The following is a 23,484-nucleotide window of genomic DNA, read 5'->3' as shown; positions in this document are numbered from 1 at the left end:
TGCTATATCGGGGCATTTTGCATGGTGAAGAGTTGTACTGCTCTGCTCTCCTGCTGAGTTTAGTTAGTTAGTTAGTTAGTTTGTTAGTTAGTTTGTTTGTTTGTTTGTATGGATTGTCTTCACCTCAAACAGAGTCAATTAAAACAGAAGGACAAATCTCCCTGTTTTGAAAGTCAAATTTTTACAAGAGAACGCCTCAGAAAATAATGCGTAAAGAATAAATCTCTGACTCTGATATATTTAGCTGTTTGTGTTTCCTCAAGGAGAAGCTCATCGATTGGTTTCTAGATGGATAGGAAGGAACGGGGGGGGGGGCATAGAAGAAGAAAGAGGAAGGAGAAATAAGAGGGAAGAGGACGAGGAGGCAGGAGGAATAAGAGGGACGAGGAGGAGGAGGCAGGAGGAATAAGAGGGACGAGGAGGAGGAGGCAGGAGGAATAAGAGGGAAGAGGACGAGGAGGCAGGAGGAATAAGAGGGACGAGGACGAGGAGGCAGGAGGAATAAGAGGGACGAGGAGGAGGAGGCAGGAGGAATAAGAGGGACGAGGACGAGGAGGCAGGAGGAATAAGAGGGACGAGGACGAGGAGGCAGGAGGAATAAGAGGGACGTGGAGGAGGAGGCAGGAGGAATAAGAGGGAAGAGGACGAGGAGGCAGGAGGAATAAGAGGGACGAGGACGAGGAGGCAGGAGGAATAAGAGGGACGAGGACGAGGAGGCAGGAGGAATAAGAGGGAAGGAGAGGAAATGCAGAGGGTAAATGAGAAAGTAAAATAATATAAAGAATGACTGGAAAAAGAGAAGAATATGAACTAATTCTACCAACTAATGATGTTTACAATGTGTGAACGGAGGAACACAACACATGGTCAAATGTTTGTGGAGGAAACTAACATTTGAAATAAGGAGGTAAGGACAGACGAGGGGAGTCAGGAAAGTGGAGAAGAATAAAAGGTGGTAGGGAAGGAAAAGAGGAGGTAAGTAAAGGTGGAAGCAGGGAGATACAAGAAGAGAAAACATGGAAAACGGATCGAGGAAAGGAAGGAAAGATAACGAGAAGGTAGGGAATGAGATGACAAGGAGGTGGGGAAGGAGATGAGATGGTAAGACAGAAGTGGAGGACATATGGAAGTTTGAGATAAATGAAAGTTGTGGGGAAGGAGAAGAGGAGGCATTGGATGGAGTGGAGGAAGAAGCAAAGGGAGGAGGAGGAAGGAAAGGAGATTAGGATGAAGTAAGGAAACAAATGAAACACTCAGTGAGTAAAAAAAGGAGAAGAGGAGACGGGAAGGAACGGAAAGAGGTATCATTAAAGGGAACCATGAGGCCTCGGAGCTCATTCTGCTCTTCAGCATCTCTGAATGGAACTCTGTGAGAACCTCTGGATCTATTCACAGCTGGAACCACAGACGAGTGGATTCCAGGGCGGCTCCTCTATGTGACGAGACGTGTAATTATCTGCAGCTACTGCATGTACAAACACATTCTCACTTTTATAATCTTATTAGGAGATTAGGAGGGCTCAGCAACGGGCTTAGGCACGGCTGCTGGGGGGGGGGGGGGGGGGGCGAGAAAAAAATAACTTATTTACTTCCTAATGGATTTGATTTTCACTTTCTCTCTGAAAAATGAGTGTGGAGACGTCCTCATGCAACGCGTTCGACCGGCAACACACACACACACACACCCTCTTATACACACACACACACACACACACACACCCTCTTATACACACACACACACACACACACACCCTCTTATACACACACATACTTTAGCCTGAAGTCTATCAGCAGAAAGAACAAAAAGACAAGGTGGAAGGAAGTTTGAAGCCTGGTTGAATTCAAATGACAATCCAATCAGACAGCGAGGAAGAAGAAGAAGAAGAAGAAGAAGAAGAAGAAGAAGAAGAAGAAGAAGAAGAAGAAGAAGAAGAAGAAGAAAGCGACAGAAAACATTTTGTGTACCATTTTGAAAATAATCCCATTAAAACAGCAATTTGTTCCACTCGCAGCAGCGTATGTGCTGCTGTTATTGCACTGTGATAATATACGGCAGGAAGAGAAAAGGCAACAACAAGAGGGAAAGAAGAGGCACGAAATAAGAGGGAATCTCTTAGTGAGAAGTTATGGAGGAGGAGCAGCAGGAGGAGGAGCAGGGTACTTGGCTATCCCTTTATTTCATCCTTCTTGCTCTTTGCACTGAGCTGGTTATTACAGAGTAATAACAATGTATTACAGCTTGGGTTTTACTTTTGATCGTCTTATTTACAGGGCAAGAAAACACTGACACAGGAATTTACAATGCCACGGGTGGACGGAAGTTCTCCTGAAAAACCAAAACTTTTCCACTTCACACTATGACGCTCTAGATTCCCCACGCTATGCATGTCAGGAGTGGAAACTGACACAGTTTCCACTCCTGACATGCATAGCGTGTTTTTCAAAATAAAGCTCCATGTCCACAGAAGATTTGTTGTTGTTCCATGCATACATAACTTAAAATCCATCTGCAAAAACATTATCATAAGTTATAATCCAGTAAAACAGAGCTTTGTGAAGCGGCATCAGGTTATTTATAGTGGGAGTGATACAGGTTTGTATCTGTTGCCACAACGTTTGTTCAATCGTATGGCCTTCCTTGACTCATCAGTGATTTTTATATATATACATGTGTATGTATATTTATGTATATAAAGGATTTTCTTATCACTGTAAACATGTCTTCTCATGTGTATTTGTGTGCAGGTTGGTTTAAATGAAAAATGTGTTTTTCCTTGTAAAGAAGAAGCAATAATCAAATAGAGAAAGATGCTGTAATCAAACCATCAGTTGGTTTCATCATCCGGTAACACGGTATGTATCGTTGTACCGGTTACCTGCAGTTTCTGATATACGTTGTGCACTTCTTTTCAAAGTTGTTGAGCAGAACTTTAGTTCGTCCTGTTCAGACACTTGCCAATCAGAAAGAAGTGTTTATTTTGTCAAAAGTTATAAAAGTTATTTTTTCTTCAGCCTAAAGATTTTTAGGATTCGAATAAAATTGCATTCATACAGGAAAGTGTTATGTGTCATGTGGTGTGAATCAAGATGGTCTTGGTGTGTGTGTGTGTGTGTGTGTGTGTGTGTGTGTACAGTATGTATCTGCTGCTCAAACACTGCATGTGAACAGATGGGACGGTCTATTTTCGTTGATGCTGTTTAACCTTTACTCAAAATAAATGAAAGCAGACGGAGCCATCTGTTAGCGGCTTCACCAACGCCGACTTTGCTGCTAAAAAGTCCCCAAAAACTCCAGCCCACTTTCATCATCGCAGGTTCAGCTGCAGGAGCGACGCTGCCAGTAAAATCACAGCTTCAACGTTATTTCAGCGCTGGGAGGAAAAACAAGAATGAAAATACTTTGACTGTCCTTTTTAAAAAGTTCTCTGAGTTCTGAGACAGAATTCTGAACAGTTTTCAAGCTGATGCACTCAAATAGACATTTATCCACTAATGAAAGAAATGTATTCATCCGAATGTGTCCAACACACTTGAAATTTCTCCTTAACAGAATATTATCTGAGTCTTTGATAATGATGTGGACAGTTCAGTGAAGGACGAACATGGCATCGTGGTCACGTCCATCCAGACTCCATTGAAGGCAGCTCTGGACCAATAGAAGACAGCTGTGAAAACATAAACAGAGGTCCGATACTGTAGCTCCCTTAAAGTTATTTCATCCACACAGAAACAAGTTTCTTAAAGCACCTGATATGCTTATAGATTTTCATAAACTTTTAAAGAAGTTTACTTCTGCAGCGTATCTTCATACAGTGTTCGTTCGGTTTGTGTGATATCTTACGAAAGTGTGTCCTTCAAAAAACAGTTTGTTCCTCATGTGGAACTAGAAGTAAATGTTGATTAATTTGTCTCGTAACTTCTGCACTTCAGTCATCATTTTAACCCAAACCACCATCTCCAAGTAGTTTAGTTGTCTCAACCTAACTAAGTAGTTTAGTTGTCTGAACCTAACTAAGTAGTTTAGTTGTCTCAACCTAAGTAGTTTAGTTGTCAAAACATAACTAAGTAGTTTAGTTGTCTGAACCTAACTAAGTAGTTTAGTTGTCTCAACCTAAGTAGTTTAGTTGTCTCAACCTAAGTAGTTTAGTTGTCTGAACCTAACTAAGTAGTTTAGTTGTCTCAACCTAAGTAGTTTAGTTGTCTAAACATAACTAAGTAGTTTAGTTGTCTAAACCTAACTAATTAGTTTAGTTGTCTCAACCTAACTAAGTAGTTTAGTTGTCTAAACCTAACTAAGTAGTTTGGTTGTGTGAAGGATTTCAGTATTAAAAACATTATAAGTAGGATTAATAACACCCCAAATGGTGAGTAGAAGTGTCACAATAATAACATGTCAAAATATGTTAAAGAGTCACAATATGTTTACTTATGGAATGTATTATACAGTGTGTTTACAATATTCTTACTTATAGAGGATATTCTATGTTACAGTATTTTACTCATTGCATGTATTAAACCATAGAAGTGTAGTCACTAAAGGTATTAAAACACTAAGAATAGTTTTGCGGGTCAGAAAGGGATCATTTTCAGTCTGGCTTTACAGAGGTGCAGCAGAGAACAGAGGGACGGACAACTGACCAGCAGGTCACAAAGAGGAGGAGTTCAGGATGTTTGCCACAAAGGATCGATATTGGGAGGGGACAGAATTCAAATGGAGCCAATCACTAATCGACACGGAGGATCATATAAAGACAATGTTTTAGGGAGTTTTCCTTAGATCACTGCAGCTCTCGTTGTTCAGCACCTGGAATGGCCAGACCTGTGAGTGAGATGCGTGCATGTGATCTCTGTTCTCGAGAACATTACTATTAATAGTTAATTCAGTTTGTAAGTGAACTTTGTGTAGTACATTAAATATTGTTTTGATTTTGAATCGGATCCAGCTAATTTTTCTGGTGCGCGTGCGCAGTAAGACGTTCGCAGCAGAAAAGTTCCTGCGGCCTAGCAGACTCTCATCCTTTGTTTTAAGCCTCTACAGTTGTCTGAACCTAACAAAGTAGTTTAGTTGTCTGAACAAGGGCTGGGCGGTATGACCAAAAATGCATATCACGGTATTTTGTAAGATTCTGGTGGTTTCACGGTATATCACGATATTTTTTTTTCGCGTTAAAGCATTAATTAATCAACGCCGAAAAAAAGAACCAGTCAGCGAGCGGTGAACAGCTGTTTGTGTCGCGTGTCTTCCATTCCGTCACTTCCTGTTTCCTTCACCTACATTCCCCTGGGTCCTAAGTCCCTCCGTGTACAGCTTCTTATCACCCTCTATGTACCAACGTACATTTATAATAAATACCACACATATTACGGTAATCAGCGTTGCATATGTGTCTGACCACAATACATTTTGTTGTTCAGTCTTTGTTCATCCTGCATCGCTCTTTTCTGTTCTTTAATGTAACGTTACTGGAGTGACAGAGCCTCTCCCAGCTGTTCGCGAGCTATACCCAGCATGCAGTTCGGCGGTGAAATTTTATAAATGTACAATTATTAGTGTTACAAGCTGTTTATTTGTCACAAACTGTTGTGTGTGGTGTTTGCCCTGTTAAAGAGCGTTAGTTGTGGGTTGTTAATTGTTGTTATAAAGTTATAACCAAGACTAGGGTTCCCACTCAATACACTAAGACAACTAGCTCCGATCCGTAGCGCTCTCAGTGGCGAACAATATATTTTGCTGCCTGTTGAAGAGCGACAGCAGTTGTTTCGGCTGTGGCATGACGGTATATGAAAAATTCATATCATACGGGAAATTACAGCCCTAGTCTGAGCCTAACTAAGTAGTTTAGTTGTCTGAACCTAACTAAGTTGTTTCCTATGAAGATGGATTATTTTGAAAAGACGACATTCTTGTAATGAGCAGAAATTAACACATTTGACTTTAGTAGAAAACAGCATGAAAAATGAGGAGAACTCTATAAATGTTATATGAGGATTTAGTGGAACCCAGTTGTGAAGAAAGAAGTATATTTTGAAAAGACTGCTTTTATAAGGAGCAGAAATTGACTCGTGTTGCTGGACTTAAGTAGAAAAACTGAGGAGTAACTTTTCGTAGGATATCATACGAACCGTTGTTTGAGAATACATTGGTGCTTCAGCGATCTTTTCATGGAATATCTTCCAATTGCAGCACATTCATTTTTTTTGGGTTTTGCTACGAATGCCGGATGAAACCAGCCTGACTTCTGTGATTGTAATTCAATCCTGAAAGCAACTTCTCCAAAGTCAAATCTAATCATTTTAGGATCTGCTCAGTGGAGCAGCAGGAAGCTCAAATGAGGAAAGAAAATAGGGATGTCGGATTGAGCTGAAGCAATGTCCCTTTGTGTTAGTTCAATCAGGGCTAGATCGTCTGATGGTGTTGAATCAGCTGATCTCTTCATGGCAACACGTTAAGAGGAGGCTCCCTTTGAAAAGGGATGGAAGCTAAAATTCACAACCTAACCCTGACAAAAGACAAAACTAGAGATGAGTCGGTGTTTTCTCTCTGCAGCTCAGATTCGGGTTTGGGTCAACGAGGACAATCCGAACAGAATAATGTCACACCATTCAACCCTGGTGTATTTATTTGTTGGAGAAACGCCACACATTTACATTTAAAAGCGTGCATAATAGTACAACACAGTCAGAAACGTAACGACATTCTGTAAATAGTTGTGTTGTAATTATCCTCTGATTTGATATTCAGACTAAACTGACGTTCATTTCTTTTGATGAGGGTATGTTATGTTTCAGATGATGTGTCGCCTCCACAGACTTTCACTCCTCTGTGACTTCGTGTGTCAACAGAGAAACACAAATGTTCACATGAAAGAAATGGTTCCAACGTGACAGCCCTCCGAGAAAACACTTCGCTTCCTGTCTGATTCTTTCTTTTTTAAACTCATTAATCACAGCACTTTTTCTCCATCTGAGACACATTTTCCAGTTCAGAAAGTCGTCCCAAATCGTCGCTGCAGGTTTCTTCTCAGCAGACAGAACAGAGAAAGTTTGTGCAGCAGCTTAATTTGAGGTCGTGAGCTCTTTAGAACATGAATGCTGAGGAAGACGCACTCTATCAGTAATCTCTCCATCTCTAATACTTTCCTCCTCACAGGAAGTTGGAAAGTAAAAAGGAAAGAAAAGGAGGAGATGGAGATGAAAAGAGAAGAGAACGGTAGGAAGAGATTGGGTTAATAAAGGAGGAAAGGAGGGGAGAAAGTAGGGAAGGAAAGATGGAGTTATAGAAAGAAGATTATAGGGTTCAGAAAGAAAGGAGGAAGGAAAGGAGAAATTATAAGGATACACGTCAGAGAGTATGTGCGGAACAACTTCATCAATTAGGAAATAAAAGGAGGAAGTATGTAAGAAATATAAAAGATGTTGTAGTCAGGAAGAAGTGAAGGAAGTGAAACGGGAGGGAAGGGCATGAAAAGGAAATGAGAATGGAATTTAAAAGACAAAAAAAGTAGTAAGGAAAGAAGAAATGGAAAAGATGAGCTAAAGAAAGAAAAGAGAAAGTAATGAAACAAAATGAGAGGGAAGGAATAAAGGAGGAAGGAAAGATGAAGACAAGCACAACAAGGGAATAGAGAAAAGTTAAGAAAGAAGAAAAGAAAAAGAGCAGGAGGGAAGGAGGTGAAGAAGGAAAAGATCAGATTGGAGGCAGATCAACAGGTGGGGAATAAAAGAAAGAAGGTGAGTAAAGATAGATATGGAAGGAAAGAATGGAGGAAGTAATGTGATCCAGGAGAGGAAGGAAAACTAAACAAGGAAGTAGTAGACGAAGGAGAAGGATGACTGTGGAAGGACAGTGTGAGGCTGTCATTAAGGAGGCACCAAGGAAGGAAAGAAAGACGGACAGCACATGAAATAAATGTTTGTTATTTACAGACTTTATTTTGGGAGCCACAGGATCATCCAATCACGTGTTTGGATCTTGCTGGTGGGCGGGGCTTCATCACTGAATACATTTCTGTCATAAAAATGATTCAGTTCCATGACTTAAAGGATAATGTTTCCTCTGGAGATGCGTTTGCTTCAGTAGGCATGTGGTTGTTTTCCTGTGGGGGGTTCTGGGGGACCTCCAGCCTCTGTCAATGGAGATCATCAGCCCGACAGTAATCTGAGTATTATGGGGTCCCGGGGGCTTTTCAGCAATCGCTGATTTACTAAAAGAAAAGAAAAAGAAAAAGCTTTCAAAGTATGTCTCCCTGGAGGAGGCGTTCGGTCTAATGTGATGAGGAGCAGGACTGAATACCACAGGAAGCAACGCTGTCGTTACACATCCTACACTATTAACAGATAGATATCACAGGACCAAACCACAGCTTTCTACTGTTTCACTGGAATGCACTTTATCACTTCTGGACAGTTCATTTATTTATTAGTTCAGTTCATTCCTACAAAAACCAACATGAAACCTGCTGCAGAGACAGTCATCACAGTCAACATGTATCCTGTAACGTCTGTGTGTTTATAGAGATGTCTCTAAGAAGTGAGCGGACGAGAGGAGTGCTTGAGATGAGACTCTGGACAGAACGACATGTTGCTGCAGAGGCTCCAGAGGGAAAGGTCATGAGGTCATTAGAATGTGAAGGGTTCATCCTCTGGGAAGCATCGCAGGCCACTTCATGGAAATCAGCCTTCGATTTCAGATTGTTCTTACGATCATGAATTTGAGTCTAACTTTTGAAAGATCGAATAAAAAAATCCTTCTTCTGTTCCTCTACTTTCAAACGTTTACAGCTGCAGCCTTATTATTCTTTGTTCTCCAGTATGTAATGGTGCTAATCTGAGAAAAGTGAACGTAGATATTAACATACGGTCAGTGACACGTTGTGCTGCTGTTTGTTGGAGCAGTAAATCTCTTATCGACCACAGTACAACGTTTTAAATATTCTTCAAATTGTGTCCTGGATTTCACAGATCGGTGTCTTTATGAAAGCTGATGAGCTACAAATGAAAAGTGAAGATCAGTCGGTGCTTCTGTCTCTTAACAAATGTACTTTTTGAAGTTTGCGGTCCTTGTTTTGAGAAGTAAATGCTGTAAGAAGCATTTCATTCACTAACTTTTCTAAGCTTCATATTGACATGCACATCAAGCAAATTCAACTGATATCAATGAATTCATATTTAAAAGAAAACAAGATATCCTGACCTTTAGTCCCTTATATCCTCAAACTCTGCAAACAGTTGCATCCTACATTTCCCATAATGCAACTGAATAGTATCTTTTCCCAGATTTCCGAGCAGGACTTTCTGACTCCTCCCCTCTGTTTAGTGACGCAGTCCGTTCAAGTCTGTCGTCTTCAGACTCAACCTGAGAGAACTCCGGGTTATCTTCTCATTCGTGACGAAACTTCCTAAGTAGTGCTGAAGCCGTGCTCAAAACATCATTCATTTATAGTTTATTCACAAACTACCCAGAAGGCACTGTGTTTGGGTTGACTCTCAGAGAAATTGATCTGGGTCCAGCTAGCAGCGTATTTCTATCAGCTGCATCAGAAAAGTGCTGAGAAACATTATCCTGAAACCAAAAGTACCGGACCGTGTGTGTGTGTGTGTGTGTGTGTGTATGCAGACCCAGGAGGTCAGTGTCTGAACGAGGCTGTACTATGATTAAGAGCTAGATTTCAGAAGCTTTGACAGTAAACTTTGTCCTTCAGCGTTGCTACCAAGCATGGGGGGGGGGGGGGGGTGTGGCTCCTTCAGGGTCCCGCAGGCAAAGAAATGGAGCGCACCCTTGGCCGAGCACTGATTAGTATTTGACGTGGGCTATCTCCCCGGGGCGGTTTAGACGGCTGACCTAGTTCAGCCTCCATGGCCGACAGAGACGTTCGGTCCTCTGGCCTTTACAAACTCGTCGTCTTAGTCGGACGCCGTCGCCGCCGCCAACGTTAACCTTCCTCCAAAAACCTCTCGGTCCTCAGAGAGACGAGCTCAGCAGCCGCGGTGCATCGTGCTTTACGGAGCGGGAGGTCAGACCTGTAATACTATTTGCAGCTCCTTTGGCAGCTCGCTCTGTTTGTGCTCTCGACAAATGATGATGTACTGTCACCTTTAGATTTACTCTGGGATTGCTTCTGGTAACGTGGGACCGACAGCAGCTGTTTGTGTTTATGGATGAAGTGCTGAGCATTCAGAACTCAGACAGCAAGAATCCATGTGCATCTCAGGACACAGCAAGTGAATACGACCTACTGTAGCACATGTATCATTATTATGTCACTATATTACGTATTACGACTGAACATGAACGTTAGCCTTCAACAATGGTACTTCCCAGCCGACAGGACGAGTGGCCGTGCAGGAGGAATCTTCTTCAAAAACATTTTTTGTTGTATTTGTGGAAATTCTATTTACATCCAATCAATAAATGAAATGCTTTCACCAAAGACACGCTCTTGTATCTGTTGTCTGGACTAATAATCCTGTCCAATCTTTCATTCGGCCTGAACAGCTGTGAGTTCTAACAGCAGCCATCTTGGTTGTTTACGTTCATCGTGATCATTTTGGGGGCGTGTCTTTGGAGCCCTGAAGGGACGGACTCTCAGTGATGAAGACTTGGGGACTTTCTGTCCAGATGAAGTGACTTCTGGAGCTCGTGCTGTTGGAGAAGAGGGCTGCTTTATGTTGGATCATGTTTAAACCATGGCTGGTGTCTCAACGTTGGCCTCTAAACCTCACATACACCTCGCTTTAAGCTAAATAAGTTTTAATATGAACTCTATAGTCCTATCTATTACAGGATTCTTAAAATGTTTATCATCTGTGGATTATAGGAGCAACGCAATCATGATTGTTGCTGATTTAAAATCATGTCAATCCGACCTGAAATCATGTGACGATGTTTAAATATCACGATCAGGTCTTAATTTAAAAGTCTTCTGAGAGGAAACAGTTTGTGCTGATGATTCACCAGCAGAGTTTAATGTCCACGATGTAAAGAGAGACGACTGTCACGTGACCTCGACCATAACCACACCTTCACATCTGGAACCACGTTTCCTCCTTCTTTAAGCCTCAACAGACAAAAATAACTGTTAAAACCGGAAATCCACATTTCATCTTGAGTATCTGTCGATGAGTCATTTAAAAACAGCATGTTTGCTCACTACAATGTCTGAACGTGATCAGGTCTGAAGTAAAATGTGTAAATATGAGCCGGGTTTGTTTGCAGTGTGTCTTCCTCATTTGACTTCCTCATCAGACAGGAAGCTGATCGTCCGTGCTTGTCTCCATATGCTCCTCCTGCTCCTCGTGCTCCTCATGAGTGGATCTGATGTGAACGTGCATGAATGCCTCATTAGCTCTAATACAATTGCCTCCGTTAGCATTGTTCTCCCATTGTGGGATTCTCAGCTCGTCCCCGCCGCACGCCACACGGGCTTCCTCGCCTGTGGGCTTCTGGGTAACGTTACAGTCGGGCTGGAAAGCAGGCGTTTGATTGGCTGTCTGGATCATCGTCTGAGGAGCTGTGGTGTGAGTAATCGTGTCTCGTGTAAATAGATGCCTTCATCTAGAGGCCATGTTGCTTTCCAGACTGTAAAGATATTGATGGATTCATGTTTTGCTTTATTACACATCTGGAACTGTGTGAAGACATCACATATTATACAGAAGTTGCAGATACCATTTCTAATGTTTCTAGAACAAAGAGGCAGTTTTTAAGCAGAACTAAAGACACTGAATAACATGCTGCACCACGTATGCAGACAAACACTTACATCTCAAAATGAAATGTTTCCCTAACTTATTCCTGCATATTTCATGCACAGCAACATAGTAAATCATAGTTATCTCCATTGTGCTTTCCATAATAATGATTATCAAGCACATAAAGCATCTCGAGCTGCTCCATAATTCTATTATGAATTATTAATAAACTAACCCTGCTTATAATTTAACTTTACTTACACAGTTTTGTTGTTCACTTACATCCTTTCTTACATGCAATTAGAGTTTTTTGCCGTAATATTTGAAGTGGGATGAACCAAAACCGCTTTAAACTGCAGCAAAAAAACAACGTGAAGTTCAGCTGCACACAGAAACGTCGTCCACTTTAACTTCTTAACTTTAACCTGAAGTCCCTTCTGAAGGATCGGAGGACCTGTTTCCTCCACACTTGCTTCTGTTGTCAGTGTTTAAACTCGGACGACAGTTGTGTTTATTCACAAAGTCTGTAAAACTGTGAATCCATGTTAGCCATCCTGTCTTCATATTTACCAAGTGTTTACCATGTGTTTGTTAACACACTACGATAACACACACACACACACACACACACACACACACACACACACACACACACACACACACACTACGATCCCACAACAACTAAATGCACAGAGAAGGAAACAAACATGGAGTCCATGTGAAGGCAGCTGTCTGTCTTTCCATCCTCTGACAGTTCATCAGAACAACTCTCCAGTCTGCATCACTTCACCTCAACTCAATGAGTGCTGTAGTTCACTCTCAGTATTGTTGATAACTAATTTTAATACACATAAAACTGCCGAGCTCTGACATTCAGCATGCAGCAGTAGGTCAGATTCTTAGTTTGTTTTACGCTGATTAGTCATTTCCTGAGCAGGATTTCTCTTTTCAAGAAACATGTCGATGAAAGAGTTCTTTCTGTCCGTTAACTCCCAACAGCTTGTTGAGTGTTGAACTCTTTGTGTCTCTGGAGCAGGAACATGACATCACCTTTTCTTAATCCCGCCTACAGAGCTGTGATTGGCTGAGTAGTTCTTCACACACCACCATGCAGCTCAGAGGTGTTCAGAGGTCTGCAGACCAGCAGGAGTCACAACATGACACCACTGTGCAATGGTTTCATCGCTTTCATAGAATTTCTCTCTTCCAGAGAACTGTGCGTAGAAATCTCATCATATGAATCACACTTAAAGAGCAAGAACTTCCTGCAAAGACAAAGAATGTTTGTGCAAGAATAAGGACATTAGTTGGATTTTAAATGAAGGACATAAAATGTAGTCGGCCTTCACCCGGAGACCGAACGCACGACTTCACAACAACACGAGCACACATCAGACTACAGCAAACAAGTCACAGCACGCCACTCTCATGGCCAAGGACGCTCCAGAGGAGCTTTCATATCCATTCAAAGTGTTTCTCTTAATACTTTAACAACTCTGACCTTCTGTTCTTGTGTCTCTGATATTTGAGATCTGTATTTCATAATTATGAATGTCATTTAGAGTTAATTTACTATATATTTAAAGATAAACAAGTCATAATTCCAAGGAAACATGCCGCTAATGGACATTGTCTTTATGTTCTAGATTGTACAGACTAAACATTTCATCTTCAGAGTCGATACTTTGTTCAGTTTCTCTCACTCTGTCGGGGCAGCAGGTGGTGCCGTGTTTGTCCTGGTGTTGTTGGCTGGCCTCTGCCTCCTCCTCTGCCCGGGTCCATCACTACCCCCCCCCCCCCCCCCCCCCCCACCCTCCAGGAGTCAGTGGGGGTCAGGCAGGTTTAATCACACCCAGCTGGGTTCACTGGCTGCAGCAGGAGGGACGTCTCTGAAGCTCTGAGTCGTCCTCTCAACGTCAGGACGGTTTAGAGTGAAGCTCGTCTCCCTCTCGTCAGACTCAGATGTTCACACGCTGCGAGACAACAAACATCTGGTCGTTGCACAAAACATTTACCCTTCCTGGACGGCCTTCACTAAAAACACACAGACAATCTTTGATTGTTTCGTAATTATTTGGACGTAACGCTGTAATACATTCAGGATATTGTTGCCAGACTTTGACAGAAGTGGAAAAAAACAAACATATCTTTAAATTGTTGAACCTGGATTATTGTTCTGATTATTTTGAGTTATTTTTGAACTTGACTACATGCAGTAGCTGAAAAGACGAGAGAGTAATCTATCAATGAAACAGTGTGTTGTTTGTTTGTAGTCATGTAACTTTCATTCAACATGGAAGTTATACGAAGAGAAAATGTCCCACAGGAGGAGCACTGGGTGATGAATGTTAACTGCTGCTTTTATTCATAAGCTTTAATAAGTTCATTACAAGGAGGTATCAGGTAGATGGATGGAGAAGGATGTTTACAAGTGTTGTAACATGTAACAGACATGTGTTAGTCTGTATTAAAGCATTCTGTCTTTGGCTGCTGCTGCACACGCGTGTACATAAAGCAATGCAAAGCAAACTGGAACCTTTTCCACGTTGATGTGCAGATGTTTTTCAGCTTTGCTTTGATTCTGGATAAAAAGGACTCGAGTGGAGAGAAACAGAGACTCAGGACCACCTGAAGTCTTTAATCAGGACTCAGCTGAGCAGCAGGAGATAAATGATTGAACTTTAACAGTTTGCGTGCTGTGTAAACCTTCATGGAATCATGAGATGAAGTAGGTTAACGTGTATCGACTTGTTGGAATACACCAATGTCTTTTGTCCCACTTCAGCACATTCACACTACTATATGTGACTAATACTGCTGTTTGAATGACACAATACAACGCTCTGCAATAGTTTACAACTAAAGACTGAACTCATACACTGAAGAACCTTAAATATACACGTTCTCCAGACGAAGCTGTCCGCAGAGACAAACTGTTCTCAACCTGTCACATGCAGACGTTTGGTCTGGAACCCTCAGTGACAAAACTACTCGGTTAAAGGTTTGGGTTTGTTTCATAACTTAAGTTAACGTATATAAGTTAACTAAGTTATGTAAGAACTCCTCTGTCTGATGATGGCGTGGACATGTTTACATTGGTTAGTCCGGTAAAGTGACCTCAGTGTCACTGTGATGACACAATGCAACAGTTTGAGGATGGATCCACTTGTGACCCGTAGAAAATGAACTGAACTGTGATCACTCAAAGACGATGTTCAGCCTGAGAGAGTTCCTGTGTCTCTCTGTGGGTTCAGCACCATGGAGAGCACTTCTCAGTGTGGGTGTTAAACACAATGTTAATGGCATCCTAAACATGGAAACCTCACACACACACACACTCACACACACACACACACACACACACACACACAAACATGTGTCTGAACCAGCTTTGTGTTATCTGAGTGGGAATAGTTTATCTGAAAATAAATTACATGACACAAGATAACATCAATGTTAATATTACAAATATTGCGAGATGAGTGTGTGTGTGTGTGTGTGTGTGTGTGGTGTGTGTGTGTGGTGTGTGTGTGTGTGTGGGGGGGGGGGGGGGGGGTTACATAACCCTGTGCTGCCAATCACTGCACCACGCAGCGTGCTGATCAATTCAACGCCTCCCCTCCATTATTCAGGCCGCCTCCCTCGCAGCAGGTCGCAGTGAGAGAATCTCCGCCGTGCGGTCATTAACCCGGTCACCCAACCGGAAAACGGCAGTGAGAGACAGGGGGGGGGGGGGGGGGCTCCAGCCCCTTGGGGATCCTGTTTCCGGTCTCCTTCCCCTAAACCACCCCCCACCACCACCACAGTCGCATCCCCAGGTCCAATCGCAGCCTCCTGAATAATTCAGCGTGTTCATCAGCAGTAATCTGATTATTCACCGGCTACTGAAATATGAATAATGAAGGAGCAGAGCGGTGGCCATTTCCATATTCCACCTCCGTCTCTGTCTGAGTTTGCTGTGGGACGAGGACAGATGGACAAACAGATACACGGACACGCTGATGAGAAAGTGACAGGTGTTGGGGAAGTTTCCTCTTTGTCCTCCAAAAGATATGAGCAGAAGTAGAAGGACAACATACTGATACTGCCAACAGGCTTCACTTAGTGTGGGTCTGGACCCATTTAGTTCCAATGTAGGAAAGCATAAAAAGCATAGAATTACATTTAAGAATTACGTTTATTTTCCAATGTTTGACCTGTTACATGTTCAAGAACTTCAGCCCTAACCTCTACCTCGTCCACCTCTCGTTAAATCAGAGAGCTTCTTTAGGTCCCAGTATTCCGAAACCCCAATAGTCCAATTACCCATTTGTCCCACAAACTACTACCACGATTGGCTTCCCCTGACTTACCAACCTCACTCCTCATGCCTAAACTCAACCAGCCAATCAGAGGCAGAGAGGGGCAGGTCATACCTTTGCCAGTTGGAAAACAAACATTTGCTCCTGTTTGAAGGAAGAGTGATTGTTTTCTGAGCAAAGGTTTGTTTTGTCTCTTTAAATGTAGCTCGGCTTGTAGTTTCCAGTCTTTGTGCTGAGCTTGACCCTCTGCTGATCACGTCTTCACAATGTTCTCCTGTTGCTTCATCGTGTTCTTTATTACGTTAGTTTGTTATCTTTCTGTACACCTTCTCTTCCACTTTCTTCATGCTTCACATTCCTCCCCTCACTACTCACTCTGTGTTGGTATGCGACCTCTCTCTTCCTCGTTAACATTCAAAGCAGCATCAGAATAATTCCCATTGAAATAATTGTTTTTTCTGTTTTGGACTGCTTAGTAAATAATGGATGGCTTCATCATCAGGGACTCCCAGACCCTAGAGGCTGAGTGACGGCTGGTACTAACACACACACACACACACACACACACACACACACACACACACACACATACCTGCACTTCCTGGCAGGATGGGGCTTTTTATTTCTCTAGGATACAGATGGTGGAGATGAAGAGAGGACGTGACAGCATGAACACAACGTGGAGGAGAAAAGGCTGAAAAAGACCAATTAGACGAAAGTGATTGTGATTGTGAGCTTGATTTAATAAATGTTAATTACTTTCATTTGTTTGCTTTAGCTTCTTTTAGCTTGAAACTGCAAATTGTAACATTGTTCACTTTAAAACTCAACAAGATCAAGATTATCTCACTCGCAACCGTTTACCAACGATCACAAGTAGGTTTTCATGTAAATAGGTTATTTTTTGCCGCTAGGAGCAGAAAGGCTTCAACACCTTTGTGAGAGAAGAGTCACATTATTAAGCAGGAAGTGGAAAGCTGTCTGTTCTGTATACAGGTGCATTGACGCCGTACTAAAACCCTAAATGTCCCTTCTATCGCAGGTGACTGCATGCAGCTGCTGTAATCCTGCTTCTAGCTTCGTACTGTTTATGTTTGTGGAGGCTTACTTCTTTTCTTCTTCTTTTCTCAAACCCTTTGAACAACTTCTGAAAGGCAAATCCAATCCCTCAGTACGACCTGCCTCCATCAGAGCGCCATAAAACACTTCTGCATTCAGCGGAAAGATTAGACTGAATAGATGCTGCGATGCTTCAAAGAGCCATAAAACCTTTAATGGGGCTCATTGTCGACCTCGTTCAGGTTACATAACAAGGCTTCTCTCTCCTCAGCTGGAAGTGTGTAAAGAGGAGACAGAGGTCATTTCAGTCATGAAATGACCTCTGACCCCTCACATAGATCAAGGGCTAACATGAGGTTCAGGTAAGTGCTCCTCTTTATTGAGACTGAATGCCCTTTAAAGCAAATTCTCTTCATATCGTCGGATCATTTCTCTTCTGTAAATAATCAAGTCGATGCTCCATGTCCGTCTGTTTCTTGGCTCTTCTCTTCCATAGAAACATGCTTTCTGTCAGCAGTGATGCACGTGAACACGTGTCTCTCCTGCTTCAGAGCTCACCAGCCTGCCGTCCCACAACATTCTCCCTTCTTCAAAACCAGCAGATTTAAAAAAAAAATACTCCGGACTCGCCTGCTCAAGCATGAGACAGTTTATGTTTGAAATAGTCGGGTATAAGTGGAGATGTTTGTGAAGCACACGACTGGATACATGAGACTTGGATTCTTCAGAGAGTTTGCAAACAGATGTTTATGTTTTTAGGGTTGTTAAACGCGGACCCCATTTACCTCCATTCATCAAGACTTTTCTCTTTCTCTTGATTCTTGGTTCACAGTGGAGGCATGAGAGAAGTGTTTTGGAGGTAACCCACGGTGAGTAGATAGTAAATAATACACAATATACAATAATGGTAATGTTGGGGCAGTGAAAGGAAATAACGAAATAGGTGATGCTAATAAAAATACAATATTTTATTCCCTAATCATTTGAATTGTGTGTTTTATGTATATAACTATAAAGACAACTTTAACAAAGTAAAAGGATAATAATGACATCATAATTATAATAATCTTTCCAGATCGTGGCAATAAAAGACAAAAAGTCTGGAGCCTCGTAGACCAGCTATAACAAGACAAAACAACAACAAACCTTCTCACTGCTGATCCGATCCGAACCGTTGGTTCTGTGATCCAGTTCTCCTCCATTAAGACAGTTAAGTTAGTCAGCAGAGATAATTCTTGTGTCAAAGATCACCAAGATTGATTTGATAAGAAATCTATGCTTTGCTTCCACATGCAAATCCATTGACTGCAAAGAATCCATCAAAATGGATTGATGTCTTTCCAATATGTTGCTGGTGTGACTGTGACTGAGCCGTACCAGAGTCAGATGAGAGGATGAAACCAGTTTCATCTCTGCATGTGAATCAAACATCTCTGGAGTCTCCGGTCTGATAGGCTGAACACACTGCATGCAGTTTATTTAACAATTGTAAAATTGATTGATGAAATGAAAAATACAAGTAAACTATATGAATTGCATCAGTTACATTTGATCTGAGTTCATAGATCGCAGCAGACTGAGCGTGTGTGAGTTATGATGGATCTTTCTATAAAAGAGGAGGTGTGTCCACAGCTGCAATAACACACCCAGCACATCCTCCACAATGACAGACTGAAGGAACAGCAGTGTGGAACATAAAGGTCCACTGTGTCAGCTCTGAATGCCAGCAGGTCAAAGAGCAGCACTATAATGTGGGCGAGCAATTACCGATGATTGGATTCTCAGCATGAGCGTCCTTCAGGTCAGAGACACACAGTGGGACTTCATGTTTCTGCACCGACGAACTGTGTTTTCAGCTGACCTGAGAAAAGCTTGAAATACAGAGCAGGAAGAACCTCCATGTGTTGGTTTCATCTCAGAAAATTATGCCTCCGAACCAGCAGTTAGGGAACATTTGGGCCTTTTTATCAGAAGTGCGTCAGCATATTCAGCTGATGGAGTCGAGCTAACTGGATCGTGCTGCGTGTCCTGACCTGCTCACACCAGTAAACACTCAACTCCACTGAAATGATTCGCACTAACACACCGGCTCCGAGGCTGCGGCAATAATCACAATAATCACAACTCACTCCCTCGTTCACTGTTTCCTGTTTGGGGGGTTCTTGACCTGATGAGGACCAGTGACTGGTTTCATGTTTTTATGCACATTTTTAATTTGTGAATTGACATTGCTTTACCTGCTTCTTCCTCTGCTGAAGACAAAGCATTCATTCCCCGGTACTACACACCATCACAAGTATCAGAAAGAGCAGAAAATAAAGGAGAAGCGGTGGCTGTTAGCTACATGAACAGGGGTGAAAGAGGTCGGTAGGGTCCGGTACGCCGTACGACTGAAAGATTCAGTGCTGGTACACCGTCCCTGAAAGAGGGGACAGCAGCGGTAGGCCAAACCCGACTAAACAACTCGTCACTATCACATTTCATCAAGAAAACATATTCGCTGATGTTACGTTAGGTTCCACTAAATCCTCATATAACAGGTCGTATCATCATATAAAGAGTTCTCCTCATTTTTCATGCTGTTTCCTACATGTGTTCATTTCTGCTCATTACAAGAATGCAGTCTTTTCAAAATAAACTTCTGTCATCACAGGAAACAACTTAGGTTGAGACAATTAAAATACTAAGTTAGGTATAAACAACTAAACGACTTAGTTAGGTTGAGACAACTAAACTACTTAGTTAGGTTTAGACAACAAAACTACTTAGTTAGGTTGAGACAACTAAACTACTTAGTTAGGTTTAGACAACTAAACTACTTAGTTAGGTTGAGACAACTAAACTACTTAGTTAGGTTGAGACAACTAAACTACTTAGTTAGGTTGAGACAACTAAACTTACACTTCCTCGTTCATGATTATGTGGATAACACAAAATAAGTCGGTGGGTCATCTGTGAATTATGGCGCATTCTTTTACATCGGTAGAGCTATGAATGCTGGATGAGACCAGCCTGTTAGGTTCGTTACCTCAGCCAGAGAGGTTCCTTTGTTTGTACACTCATTTTGTTTCACTTTCATACACATTGTGAGCCATTTGTGCTGCGTTCGTGTGGTCCCGTATCGTTGGCAAAATGAGTTCTCAATTGGGATGCCATTTTCACATCTGAAGCAAATCATTGCAACACTATTTGGTGGGATTTGTTCAGGGGTTTATGTCTAGTATAAATCTCACACAGAATTTAAAACACTCAATTAAGACTGCAGGTTAATGTATAATGCATTTGGAGCAAACAGTAATATAGGAAATGGCCCAGGTAGTTACAGCTGAAATAGCTCAGACTTGATGATGATTAAATATTCACATACAGTTATTGCAATTCATGTCAAAAGGTTTCACCCGTTTCATTTTGCATTATGACTCCAGCCACAACTGTAACCATCATTTTTAATGTCAGCTGTTTATGTGATGAACATCAAGGATAAACATCTATAGACCTGATTAGAGACCTGAGAAAAGACATTCCTCTGAACCCTGGTGTCATAATAGTGAGACATTTAGCATACCTGCATGTCATACCCCTTTCAGTCTCGCCGTATTTCCTGTCACTGTGAACAGTCCAATTAAGTCCAAAATGTTAAAGGATAATATCTAATGCAGCATTGCTTTTCATGTTGCCCAACATTCAAAGTAGCGGTAGACAAGTTGCGTTGCTTGAACTCATCATTATGAAGTAAATGTTTATTGGATAATGTAACGCTGATAGAATATGGACCTCATCTGAGTTTACATGTGTTCCCTATAAGTCTTCCACTTCCACTCAGCTCTGTCTGACATCAGGTAGGCTCCTGTTAAACCATAAAGGAAGCGCCACTGCCCGACCAAAACAGGAAGAAGATATCGCTTCTGTTTTATCTGGTTATCGGTATCGACCCCCCGTTACCAACGATCACTGAAAGATCCTTTTTGTGATCAATTTATATTTTTTAGAACTGTTGTTTTTGTCATAAATACTTTCACACGGAAAATAAATATTATGCAACAAAAAAGCAAGTACATTTTTTTTACCTTTTGAATCGCAAACAAAAGCGACAACCTGTCATTGTTTTACTCGTAACCCTCAGCTTCAGCTTTTACAACAACAGTCTGAACTAGACGTCACACTGATGTTGTTGTTTACACTTTAAACAATATTATGTTAAAATTAATCTAAACCAGGGCTCAGGTGAAGCCGCAGCTAACTCACTATATCACACTTATATTAACATTGATATGAATCATTTAAAACTCTCATAGATTATGTCTGGTGACATGAAGAAATAGCATATTGTTAGATTAGCTGAACTCATTCTGAAAATATTAAACATAGATCTGTTACTTTATCATTAACATTTATTTTCTTCACAGGAAATGAAAAACGTTGAACTGAATATAAATATGACTCGATTCACCAAAGCATTCAGCTTTTAACTAATATACCTTTTAAACAACAAAGGCTTTTGAGACGATGTCATACATTATACAACTTTATGTGCAGCCGGTCACTCGATTGATGATTATCAATAATAAACAAACATTTACCCAACGTTGTGTTTTGGTTTTGTCTGGGTCAGAAGAGTAGATTACTGTGTGTGTGTGTGTGTGTGTGTGTGTTTGAGCCACAACGGCGCTCATGTGTGTCGAAACTGAAACTCATTGACTGTGTGTGTGTTTGTGATGTGTGTTGTGTTTACAGACAAACAAGAAACATCGACATGCAACACTCACCTTACCGGCTTTGTGACTAACACAGACACACACACACACACACACACACACAGGATGTGTTGCATTGTGTCTTTGATGTGTCGGAGTGCGAGTACTTCACTGCCCGCCTGGAAAAACGGAACGAATCAGAGGATTAGGGAGGCCTGGAAGACACTGCAGGGCGGGTGTGTGTTTGTTGTGTGTGTGTGTGTGTGTGTGTGTTTGTTGTGTGTGTGTGCATGTGAAGTTTTGGGGGGGTCACGCTATGTTTGGTGCCCTGATTGCTGATCCCCTTCCTCTCCATCAAAGAGACGAGGATGAGGAGTGACGCCGCCGCAGCCTGAAGCGTGGCAGGAAATCCAGCGGGGAGCTGGAGGTCGATGTGACATCGTGATGAGGGGGGGGGGCGGGGCACGGTCACATGTTGGTGAGTAGATAGGAGGAGGGATGGTCACTTCCTGTTGACACTGTGCCAACAACAACAAAATCTTTTTTTCCACACGAATCTTCAGGATTCTGCCGACCTTTGTCAACTTCTTCCAGTTCAGTCCGGGGCAGCGTCCGCCGGCCTGGAGGTGCGTGACGAGTTAATCCTTCAGCGACACGCGGGACGGTTTCACATGAGAGCAGCCGAGCTCCTCAAAACGAGTGCAAATACACAGAAAAGAGGCTTCAACAGGCAGATGGCTCTGATTGGAAATCTAGTTTGAAATGAAAATACATCTTACTGTGCAGTGATGCAGAGCGTCTCTATCTCTGAGTCTGTCTCCTGTAATCCCTGTGTGCAACGCGCTGTCAATGTATTAATAATGTTGGAGTTTCAAGTTTTCTTCTTTATGTCAGAAGTTGTTCTGTGTTCCAGTGCAATGACACGTCTGTGCTGTGGCCAACTCAGCTCAATGCACCGAAGAAATGTACAGTTCAAAAGTAAAACACGCATATTTAAATGATTGTGTGTCACAATAAATTAATGTCAAAATTAAAATAAATAAATGAAATACAATCATACAGATAATCAAAGAAATAAAAATAAGATTAATTACATAGAAAAAAATACAACTATGAATAAAACTGTTAAATAAATCCACAGTCCACAAAGATAATGTACATTAGTGTGTATATTAGTGTACTCTGACCGTCCTGCTGCGTGGGAACACTCTTCACCGTGAGCTCCTCCTCATATGAAATCTGTGTGGTCCACAGCAGAGGTCAGAGGGTCACCAGGAGTATTTAAATTCACCCTCTGGGGACCATGAATATTCACACAAACTTCCACGGCCAGTGGTCGCGGGGAGATTCAGCTGTGAACCAAAGCAGCTTAATTCAGAACACAGAGTCCACGTGTGCAGCAGGAATACAGAGCAGCGCGTTCATTAGGCTGGAGCTAGCTCTGTCAGCTACGGGGCATGTTTAGCCTCACCAGCACGGATCCTGCTCTGCCTGACGCTGATGTTAAGCTTATGTTATTGTAGCCGGGGGGGATTTTAATTAAATCAAGGGCTCTTCACGCTATTGTTGAGCATAAACAAAGAATTTATATTTAATAAAACAAAACGTTTGCCGTTCGCCGTCCATTTCATCTCCACTGTAGAATACAGGACTGCAGTGAAGCTGCAGAAAGTGACACACTGCCAGCGGCATACAGATCAGTGTGTGTGTGACTGTGTGTGTGTGTGTGTGTGACTGTG

Source organism: Anarrhichthys ocellatus, unplaced genomic scaffold (genome assembly GCF_004355925.1).
Source record: "Anarrhichthys ocellatus isolate YVR2014 unplaced genomic scaffold, GSC_Weel_1.0 scaffold105, whole genome shotgun sequence".
NCBI classification, from domain to species: domain Eukaryota; kingdom Metazoa; phylum Chordata; class Actinopteri; order Perciformes; family Anarhichadidae; genus Anarrhichthys; species Anarrhichthys ocellatus.
The sequence above is the reverse complement of the archived record's forward strand: the minus strand, read 5'-3'. Positions refer to the sequence as shown.